Here is a 13,283-nt window from a genome sequence, read left to right on the forward strand (position 1 = left end):
ACCTTATAATAAATTATTATGTATAGGTGCCGATTGGAAAAAACCGACAGAGTGGAGCACCTGCGCCGCATATACAAAAGACTTCATATTTGTTATTTCGCCATTTTGTTGCGTACTGGGGCCTGTTATATTATTATTTTCCCTGCACTCAGAATGAAAAATGGGATATCGATTTAAACAATGAAGAATACACGGTGCCGAATAGAAAAGCATATAGTTAAAATACAATTTGTTATATAACCATCAGAATCGTATTTACGGTTAATATTTCTAATTTTAATATAACACCGCGGGCGGTACAAGCCGACTCAAACGATACCGTCTACATTTTTTTTTTGAAACGATACCTTGGGGTGAAAATCACCCCTATTTACTTGTATTCGGTTACTGATTGTGTATTAAGTAAAAAAAAAATATAATTAAATGTACCTATGTACATTGTGTTCGATACATTATTTTTGTAGATGCGTTCCTGTATAATACATTATATCAATAATTTATATTTATCAAAATATAGAAACTATATATATAATAATTATTTTTTAATAGCAATGTCCATTATTAATTAATTTAGACACTTTATATTAAAAATATAGACGGTTAAAATGTATTTAATATATTTTGTGAAGTTCTTATATTATATAAAACATTATGATTCTCTTACTTTAAATCTGAAAAACAAAATTTTGGTACCTAATACTAACATTGGATTTACAGGATAACCTTCACAATATTTTAGCATATATTATTATGTATATAGTTAGAAGCTCTATGACAGGAAGCTATTTATATTATTTTAATTTATACAGAAGTGCTTCTTATTATCATGATTTAGTTAATTAAAAATATAATTTATATTAAAATTGTATGCATATTTAAATATGTATCGACCTAATAATTTTTGTCTCGAGCATGACCTTGCAGTTGGCACATCACATTTGTATAATTAGGCTTGTGCAAAATCTTGCTAAACTTCATTATTTTTGAACACAGTACATCTTTCAACATGATATGACAAATTAATTGTTATTCGATAAGTAAAAAATAAATCATATAATCAAGTCATATGTGTAAAATATATTTTATATAAGAGGTATGTCATATAATTATAATATTAAATGGCAAATAAATATATTACGTATTTTTAATTTAGATATTTTTCTACGATTTCATACTATACACTTAATATAATATTTTTATTTATATAAACATTGATTATAAATACGAATCATAAAATAATGATTTTAAATAATACTTATAAAATAAATGTATATTTTGAGAATAAAAAAAATAAAATTTGTAATTTCCATGTAATAAACTATAAAAATATAATATATAAGTAGAAAGTATTTTGTTATTGTATATAAATATGTCCTATACCTGTATAATTCTGTGTAAACATTTATTTATCAATACTTATCAAAATAATATTACATTAATTAATTGTTTTTATTTTTATTAATTGTGTGAAGTAAATACAGAAAGTTTTTTATACACCAGAAGTAATTCTCTAAAAGCTCTTAAAAAAAAAATACTGGATTCTCGAGGGATTTGGCGCTTACATAAGTTATCAATGCCACTCGTTTTAATGCTATATATTTAGGTGTACCATTAAGTAATTGAAAATTCGCAAACTTTTGTAATTGTAGCGCATTTATTTGAGTTTAATTGATATGAATAAACGTACCAAATGCGTATATCTGTTTATTACGTAGTTTTTTAACTGGTTAAAACCTTTTATTTTTTTAAATTAACGTAAAATACAATGTACGTTTTTCGAAAACGAAAAATTATGTATTGGCATACTTACAAGTTACAATAATATAAATGAATATTACATATTGATATTGGTGTGTAACAATACAATTCCATCACAATATGCACAATAACGGTTATAAATAAAAATTGGTAGGTAGCAGGTTATTGACATATTAATTTAAAAAAATCGTCCTAAAAATGATATGTATACATGATAGTAAACTGCACACTCGAGTATTTACTTATACGATGAAAACGGATACAACGCATTGTATGCCGAGTTCTATAGAAAATTTCGTGGAAGTATCATTTTTTTTCACCGATATTTTTTAGCACGCCTGGTCTAGCGTACACAAGAAATATATTGAGTATAAGTATACACAGCCCATAAGCTAATACCTATCTAGGCCCTTAACGTTTACCTAAAACAAAGTATACAATATAGGTACATTCACACATGTCACATGGTGCAACATACCATAATAATATGTTAGACGTCTACCCACCCGTCTGCGCATCCATATATAATATGCACATCACAACCTGCACGGCAGCACGTCACTGTACACATTTCGTCATTACTCATTTCGCACCTATTTCATATTCGTTTTTGATAAGTTTTTTACCTACCTATATGATTGTTCACTTTCACCCGGGGTGGCCGGAAAAACGAAATCGAGTCGCGTCGCACGCAGCGCAGATACCTCCTATAATACCCATAAAGTCCTATATACATAAACACGCGCGCAAGTACAAACAAATCGCGTCCGTATAATATTATGAACGTTCTCGCCGAGCGTTTGTTTCGATTTGTATATTAATAATAATAGTATTATTCTCTAGCTGTATACATTTTTTTTTCCGTTTTGTTTCCGACGCGCTTTGTGCCGCTGTCCGCGTGGCCACCGCCGCCGCCGCTGTCGGTTCGTGTGCGACGCGCACAGCATTCACGCGCTCACCACTGCTGCAGAGAACAACGTCAATAATAATGGTAAAAATAATAATAATAATAATAATAATAATAATAATGATAATATAATACAATAAATAACGTCGCGCGCGACACGCGGAGCGTCGGAAGCGGGCTAGCAAAGACGCGCGGCGCACACGAAATGGAAAAAATAAAAAAGAGAAACGAACTGTTGCAGGGGTCATACAATAATAATATTATGCCGTACAATGAAAGGCGGAATAAAAAAATAAATAATATGCTATATGTATAAACGTACCTATAATATATATTCGTATGTATGTTTATATATGTATATTATATATACGCGCGTCATATTATTATATTATTGTGCCGAACAAAAACGACGGAAAAAGACACGCACACGGAGACGGATAGAGAGACAGAGGGAGTGAGAGAGACCGAGATAAATGTAAAATGAAAACGGGCGAAAAGCGTGCGCGTGAGCTTTGAATATATTATAATATATCAAAAACCACACGCGCATGTACAGTGTACACCTATACAGGCTACATATATTTTTACACACACACGCACACGCACACACATATATATATATTTATACTCATACACGTACGTTCTCGGTTATTATTATTATTATTATTACGTGTCCGACTTATTATATTATTATTCGACGGCGGCGTATAAACAACGACCGTACGCGCGGCTGCGGGACCACCCAACGTGCGCGACTGAGCGGGGGCCCCTCATCCGACGAACGCATACCTATATAATAAATATAAATATAATATATTATTATTATTATCACATATTATATATATATATAGGTACATACGCTCTCTCGGATATATATAAAAATATTTTATATTATATTATATATATATATATGTATAATGTATATGCACGTTTTATATAGGAGGTGTACTTACGTGGCGGCCACTATATTATTATTATTATTATTACCTATTCGTCGGCACACCGCGGAGACCACTCCCGCGGTGGCGGCGGCGATGGCCATACGGCACGCGGACGACGGGCCGCCGACGACTAAGGCGTCGGTTTATTATTATTTTTGAAAAATGTTTTTAGTCTCGTCGCTGTTTGTGCCGCGGTGCACAGCCGTCGGTGCCCTCATCCGGCGGCGTCGTGTAGACGGGGATAAAAAGTCGTATCCCTCGATCTGCAACTGTATGCAGGAGTGCTCGTGGGGTGGGATTTACATGTTACATAATATTCTATGCATATATGTATACGCGTCTTTTACCACCGAGTTGCTGGCACGTCAGTCCAAATCCGGCCCTGCAGCATGATGCCACATATATCTATATATACATATATTATATATTATATAGGGGACGTGGTGATATTATGGTGATATTATGGTGAGCACGTGTGCAAAAGATTCGACGGGAAACCTGCTACTGCAGTCGATGGGCCGTGACTGTACCATATACAATATAGACGCAAACTGCAGTTAGTCTAAGTGCACATTAAAATTGTAGTCAACCAGCTATAGGTGACACAAACTTTATGTCTCACAGTGAAAATATTTTATCGTCTAGTTGGCTGTATTTTTAAAGTCTGGGCGACACACATTTTAAGAGAAGAATTTTTACACTACCTATGCAAAAATAATAACTATAAGGAATGAATAAATGTCATATAGGTATCTTCCTTGATATTACCTTTTATTTTAAGTAAGCCATAACTCATTTTTATTAAATTTTACTATTTACTTCTACTCTCTAGCATTAATATTTATTTTTAGTAATTGTATGAGGGGCGAGCATGAAATAATTCTATCATTCTATGATTTGATATTTATTTTGGCGCTCCGGGAAAATTCCTTAAAAAATGCACTGCAGATTGCAGTCTAGATATATAATAGTAATAATATTATACAAACTCATTTCAACAGGGACAAATGGTTTTCGTTTTTGAAACAACTATATAGGTACTTACATAATTCTATGATGTTGTAATTAGTTGTATACGACGTACCTATACAATATTATTATTGGTAGTTACCGGCGACTTACCGCCCGTCAACGTGCAGCGATAGGCGGAGCTATTTTTTCATGTGTTTCGCACACTTTTGTGCTGCATCGAAAAATAATGCTATTGTATATAAATATTATTATTATTATACGTGGGTAGGTCGACAGGTAGACAAAGTGTACATTGTACGCGTAATTTAAATTGAAGAGGGGCCCTGGAGTCCGCGCACGCGATAATTAATTAAAACTCGATTGAAATAATAATAATCAGTTTATATATTACGATCATTATGGGTTTACAATAGAAAACATTGTTTGCCATAACCTCACGTATCAGCGTACACCATATACCATTATAAGTATTATATACACTTATAGTTGTCATGTTACAAGCAGGTTTATATTATATTATATTATTATAACCGATGTTTTAAAACCTAATTACACCGAAGTAGGAACACGAATGTGCTCAATATTACTTACTGAATCGCGATGATGGTTATATATTGTAGTATTCGAGTCTATAGTCTATACAGTATTTAATTACAATAACATTATGCATAAAAGCGTGAAATGTTTTCTGCTGGTTGTAACATGAACTTCGACGCCTCGTTATAATATAATATATTTTATTGTTCCGAGTATACTTTGAAATAAGTTAGGTGTATTATTTATAATACATTATGCGGTTTTTGGATGGCGCTACTCTATAAACACAAAACAATTGATTCTAGTTGATAGGTATCTTATGATAATAAGTAATAACTAATGAATTATCAAACATAATAATATAATATATGACAAGCCTACCTACCTATATAAGTGCAAGGTAAGTTCTATATTATGTGTAGGTACCAATGATTGAGTTTGAAAAGCTAATATTAAATATTAAAATTTTGAAGTCGTATAATATTATAGTATTTTGATTAAAATTCGTACTTGACGTAAAATTCAGCTTCGTAGTAATTGGCTAGTAAAAATATATAAAAATAAGTACCTATAGGCATACTTACGACAATTTAACTGAAAGTTATAATAGTCTCTATAGTGAATATACTATATAGTCCTATATCTATGTGCTATATATATATAATGTTTTTAAAACTTTTTAAAATTAATATTTCTATGTAATATATGTCACACTTGTAATTTTACCAATTTAGTGAAAATAACGTTTCACTATACACAAATAAATACACAATATTTTACTTTTTACGGAACTTTTTGACTGAGATTTTGTGATGTTAACATAACCGACCAAACTGAACAAAATAAATAAAATATTTGACGGAACAAAATGTATTGTTTTTAGTCCAATTTTAGCAGTCAAGCTTAGTTGTTGAAGAAAAAAGCTCAATATCTTAAGAAATAAGTCCAATTATTGAAAGTTTTCAAAATGTTTCTATAATTTACTTCCTTAAAAGTTAAAGTACCAAGCTGAGGTGATTTTTGAACTAAAGAGAGGTTTATAGATGAATTTTTTGGACCAGTACCTACCTATGTTGAGCATATATAAGAATATAGCAGAATATATAGGTAAGAAGAAATAAATATCATTGTAAAACCAAAAGATCTTTTCATTATCGGAATTTAAAATAATAATTTAATGTTATCGACAATTTGGTGTAATGTGCAAATTTAATTCAGACTTATAACATAAGTATTTATTTTTATTTTTGGGGACTTCAGCTTCAAATACATAATTTTTCGAACGGGGCTTAGCCCACTTAACCCCTGGATAACTTATGATAAATTTATATGTATATGATTACTTTAAGTTTGATAATGTTGTAATACTCATGGTTTTCGAGTAATGTCTAGTTTTGAATTGTTCATACAGCTGCGTGATAACCTTTATTATGTATTTATATTAAGATAATTGTATATGAATTAAAATACATTTCGGTGCTACTGTAGTATATTGTTACTCAAATTTTCAACAATATTTAACATATAAACTTTAATTTTTAAAATTTTTAAAAAAATGAATCACTTAACTTAAATGAGAGTTTTTAAAATAAAAAATTATTATTAGATAGCAAATTGGCTTTTTTAATTTTTCTTAAAAAAAATTGAATAAAATTAAAAACTAAGAATGTTCAGTATTAAAAAATAAAAAAATGTTTTACTGTAGTAATTGTATCACAAGCCTACATGCCTGCATTGACTGCATTATATATTATATGCAAAAAAAAAGGTTTAAATATATATATTGGTTAGAACATCTTGTATAATAATATTACAATAGTTATATGGAATAATGTCGTTTGGCTGAATTCACATTGTAAATATTAAATATATATATAGGTATTAGGTATAGTATAGCAATACAGTATAAGTATAAAACAGTATTACACAATATTATACACTTAGGTATTGTCCTTTGTTTTATATGAATTAAAAAATTACTCATTGTATAAATAGCATGGGTTGGTTTCTGTAAAAAAGGTACAAGATATAAACATATAGTTACTGTATTTATTCAACATTAGACTCGCGTATTAACTCGTACGTGGCTAATCCGTTACGGTTATTGTTGTTTTCTATTATTTTATGCTATATGCGGTCCGATAGACATTTAGATAACTACCTAACGAGTTATGACTATTTATACCTAGATATAGTAATAAGTAATAACTAATATTGTTCGAAACATATTAATTCCAAGACTATTGTTCACACTGCAGAGTCATTGCATTTTACTATGTTTATAATTTAATAATCTACACACGCATCGCACAATGTAGTATGTACCTAATACATTATATTAATAAAACATAAACATTAAACATTATACTTACGTGTATATTATGGTATTGCAAATTTGATTATTTATTCCGCCTAAATGCCTAATCGACGTTAATCATTCAATTTGTGTGAGGTGGCGTTTAATTCGGCAGAAGAAACAAAAAAACGCAAATTGTTTCCCAACTATTTATCGACTCGTGATGTCGAGGGGCTGGCATGACCATCATGCTTAGCGTGCGTTTCGCATCAATAATACCGAACCTGTAGACGCGTTTAATACAATATATAAAAAACAATATAATAACGCCGAATATAATAACTATACGCTTTGGAACACGTTTATTATGTGCTATATATATATAGCCTATAGGTACTTACGTATAGTTACATCATAATCATTGATTTCTGCAGGTTTAGTGCTTTTGTCATTTTGAAATTTATATTTCGTAAAATGTGTTTTGTCTATCTGTTTACATAACACAATACCAATGTTACACCATATGTGTGCGCACAGGCCACTGATTCGACGATGGAGGCTGTCTTTCGCGAAGGGTATAAATCGAGCTCACCCCCGCCCTGTAGATATATCGTCATCGCGTACGACCAGAGCGGTGCTCGCGGTACATGATGGCTTCCACACGCGCGTTTGTATATACGTGTGTATATATACCATATAAACCGGCGGCAGAGGGGTGTGTGCACTCGGCTGTCAACGCTCCGGCGCACGTGAAAAGGGGTCGCGTTTCAGCGGGGTTGATTTTTGAAAAGCGACCCCGAAAGCGGCCGACGAATGGCGTTTCTGGTTTTTGTACACGTATTATATATATATAAACGCTCGTTTTTTCTTCCGCGTTATACTCACGTAGGTACCGTATGTGTATATATACATACTCAGGATGTTATACGCGCTGCTGCAGCAGTCTTCTTCTCCAATATATTATAACGATGGAGTTTGCAGTGGTATTTTCCCACATATATTCAAAAACGAGAGATCAGTGTGATGATCCACCAATGTATATTTGTTTAATGTGTGTTGTGCATATATCTTATGGCGTATTATCAATCCTGTCTATATATATATATATATAGGTGGACCAGACGAGCGAGAATCACCCAAGTCGCCCCGTATAGGTACGTATATCATATACATATTATGCAGTTAAATCTGTTTTATTATAATATATTATAATATATGCCTGCCTTCTATACTATTTGGGTATGTTTTGTCCCGTGCCCTGTGCCCCGAGCCCGTAATATACTCTAATTTTTCCCAGTTTCGTTTGTTTACTGTTGTCGACGATCCATAGGGAATCGTCAATACGTATATATAGGTAGTGCCTATAATATAATAATAATATATTACATATTATACAGACGATCGCTTAACAGCTGTGGAAATCGGATTATTCAACACTATACTCATGCGATGACGTCGCCGTCTGCCTCGTAGGTATATACTCCCTCACGGAGGCAACCCCGACGAAAAACTCGCCAGCTAGCCTCCGGAACCGGAAATGACGTTTGGTCATGAGCGCGTATGGTGTATAATGTATATAATATACGCTGCACTTAATCTCCGAACAATATTATACGCGGTAATCACCATTATGGTTTTCCAATACACACGTCATAGATGCACTCGCACACACCAAGTATTGGCCATTTTAGTCGATTCGATTTTATGATAATATATAAATAATAATTCCACAAATTAAATATTTTTCATTAATCGATTTAGGTGTACAATTTTCTCGTGAAAAAAACACATCTTTGAGACTCTGTGACAACAATTATCGGCTAAAATTTGACGGGGCATACTTACCATGGCATGAATACTCACCATGACACCATAATTTCGCCTGAGCCGTATGGAATGCAAGTGAGTAACTCAGGGACATTCAGCGTGTACATCATATGGTATATGAGTGTATTATGTAATGACATTGTACAATCATTACCGGAAAACATTTTTACATATAGTAGGTACCTCACTGGGGGTGAGATGAGCAAGAAAAATAAATTCGTTTTTATAGTTGAAAATATATTTTTAACGAGGGAAAACAACCATATGCGTAATATACTGTAGTAAGTATTCATAATATATATAATGTACGGTGAACATATGGTTTGAGAGGGATGTAGATATATATACTTGGAATTCCTGTGTAATTTATTTTTATTAAACAAAATGGATGGATGTTAGCGAAATGTATAAACACGTACCCTTAAAACCGTTAAAAACGGTTCGCACTAATCACTAAAGTAAACATATGTGCCAGTGTAAAACGAATTGATATTATATACACCTACTTTTAATACGCCATAGTCGAAAAATGTGCGTTCATGCAATACGAGTATTTATTATACCTAGGTACCTATATACCTAAATACTTATTGGATTAAGGTGTATGTGTGTACTAATATTATAATTTATGCATACTCCTTTACTTTTAAATATGTATTAAATGGTATGAACTATTATTATTCCAGATATCGGTCACACGAATATTAAGTTATTAAAATATAATTATTTATATAGGTACCTATAAAACTTAATACTTATTGTATTAAACTAACAATAGTACCACTTCGCGGCTTGGTGAGGCTTAGTTATACGCTCTATCTGTGGAAACGCTCCGAGTGTACGTACCAGTGGTCGCCGTTGCTAGCTCCCAGATGGGTGATCGCCCGGGATTTTTAGCAACAAAATACTGGCCACACATACAATACGTGTTCTAAAACCAACTTTTTCCCCTACAAACAGCTAATGCCCCAGTTGCCGGGACTTAGTTCAATAAATAAATTTAAAAAAAATATACCACTGTGTGTTATACATGTTATTTTTATAAATACTTATCCCAATAATTATTAATTTATATGAATTACGTTTTTGTTTTGTACCCGATTTATAAAATGTAACATCGAAAATAAAATAACATTATACAACTGTACTGTTTTATAATGTTATTAAAATTTTGCATATTATAGGAACATACATACTGTATGTATATAATATAAATAATACGATATACCATATGAGGTACTATGGACTATGGACTATGGAGTGTATCAAGTTTATTGTAATTTTGTACGTACAATTGAGAATTTAATTATTTATAGAATTTATATGTAGAGAAATATTATTAGGGGAGACCTACCCGTGACGACGGGCGGCGGCTGCATAATGTGTATAATATACGTGAAGGTATTTTGAGTGGCATCACGTGTCTGCGTTTAACATATGCCTATCATAAAAAATATTTTATTTTAATAATTAATGAGAACCTCAACTATATACAAGTAGGTGGGAAATAAATCATCGAAATATATATATGAGTATAAACTATGAATATATATTTTTGATATGTAAACTTCATCATTATATTGTAGGATGTAGGTTACATGTTATAGGTACGTTTACAATTATCTACGTATAAAATGATGTTTAAAAAAATTGTTTTGCATGCTCGAATAATATAATGTAGTATGGTTAAAAGGATTTGAATTCACGAACCCCGTGTATTTTTTAGGGTTATTCTCGTTAGTGTAAAATTATATTTTGTTGTATTTTAAACCATACCTATTGAAAAAAAACGTTATTTCATCGGTAAACAGCAGCTTGGTGCCGTGGTTAATCATTGATTCAGTAAGGGGGTTCGTTAGGTATTGCTTCTTGCTCGGGAACAAATAAATGATAAAACCATTCTTTATTTGATTTTGATTTTTGAATATACGTCTGATTCACAGATACCGCAATGGCGCAGTCACACTATATACATTTTATACCTCTATACAGCCAATTACCAAACGTGCACCTATATATATGTGAACAATTATATTATTACCTATGCTGGTATAGATTTGCGGGGAATGAGTTGACCTATCGACTGGCTCGTATAGTTACTACATATATAATATATAATAAAGATTGGGAAAAAAAGAATTGAAAAATAGAGGGTTTTTCTCGGCTGCGGTGGCGGCGGCAGCGGTACAAATGCGGTGTCGGTTGTTTAAATAATCGATGAGGAGTGCGCGGCGGCGTTAACGGGGCAACTCTTCGCCATTTATCAACGTTTTCCGCAACCCGCTCCAGTCGGCGCTCAACTACTGCGAGTCGCCGAGCCACAACCTCTACTGAACATACTCCGCGATCGCATTATATTATTTTCACCTCAGATTTAATCCATATATATATATATTATATACTTAAGTATATATTAAATACTTTTGCAGCAAATACCAAAGCTTATAAGAGGGCAAGAGACGAGTGCTCTTCCGTTTTTCGCCCCATCGTTATTTTATACAATATAATATATTTTATACATTTCTTAAATACAAGTACCTATAACATGCTTATCAACCGCTGAACGACTTAATTATATATTATATCGGTGGCCATTTCACCCATATATATATATCATGGAATTGAGCAATGTATCATCATCTACAGTATTGCATGTGTGGTGTGTGAGTTTTGTCTTCGTTGTTTACAACACAGATATTAACTGTCCAAATCATATTATAAACGGGTTTACCTGCAGCAGCAGCTGTACCTATGTACGTATTACTAAAGCGACCCAGCGTGGAGACTTAATTTTTTTTTTGAAACGGTTGCCTCGAGAAACTATGAAAACATTTATAATCGTAGATCACGCGTATTGCACCATTGCGTATTGCAGAGACCAGCACGATTATTATGAGAGACTCGAGTAAATAATTTTTGTTCAGATCATACTTATACCTATTGTATTATATTGGATTTCTGTTCCCGAAAACGTTATGCTGTGTAGGGCTTGGAGGATTTCCGCCAAAAGTATACCTTTGAACCTTTCCCTCTTTCGCAAAAACCATTTAGGTACGATTTACTTTTCGGTTATGACTTTTAAAAACAATAATCGTACAGGGCTATGTAACTTGTGTAAAAAGGTTAAAATATTCAATTTTTAATCTTTTTACTCGTCACTTCTGATAGCTACAATTACACAATGTTATTCGATCAATGATAGCCTATCATAAGCCTTTCATATGGTGGACAAGTGAGTCGGTGGAAAATCGAAGGTATAGTTTGCCGGAAACAAATAACTCATGGAGTGGATGGCGTGAGTGTGCGCGGTTGGTTGTATTATATAATGCATTCAAACGGCCTTTTTCTAAGATACGGGTAATATATGCCACATATTATAAAGGCGGATGAACTTAATTTATATATATTATGTAGTTTTCCTCCCGTCTAATAATGGTTTGCACGCAATTCTTCATATACTTATACTGCGACTGAGGAGTATATAGGTATACAATGTACATTTTAGAATAATACAATTAAAATTCAAAATTAACTAATTAATAAAAGTCATACTCAAAATCGTACTGCCTATTTATTAATAAATATCCGATAAATATACTCGGAAAATATGCACCCGATGTGGACTGAACTTGTGTGGTTACCTATACGTATTACTTAATAAGCATAACTAAATAATTTATTAACCATGTACCTATCAATTCTCATTTCTCTAATTTAACATATTTGTTTTCTGAACAACCAATGTTTATAAGTATTAAGTTATAGGTAGCAAGGTAGCTGTATATCAATAGGAAGAAAAACGTCCAAATGTGGGACACAAAAAAACGATAAATATGTATTTGATATAATTTAGCTGCTGCAGCCTGCAAGTATGTAGTTATGATTCAATTATAATGTCATATCGCTAGTCATATTGAGTTACATTTTGTAACGTTTTCCTACAGAAGTCACTGGACCTGTTATTTAAAAGAGAAAAAAAATTATATTTACGTTCATCTTTGCCTATTGCCCATATTTTAATAATAATATTATCATACCTGTATCA

The sequence above is a fragment of the Myzus persicae genome, unplaced genomic scaffold (genome assembly GCF_001856785.1).
Source record: "Myzus persicae strain clone G006 unplaced genomic scaffold, MPER_G0061.0, whole genome shotgun sequence".
NCBI lineage: Eukaryota > Metazoa > Arthropoda > Insecta > Hemiptera > Aphididae > Myzus > Myzus persicae.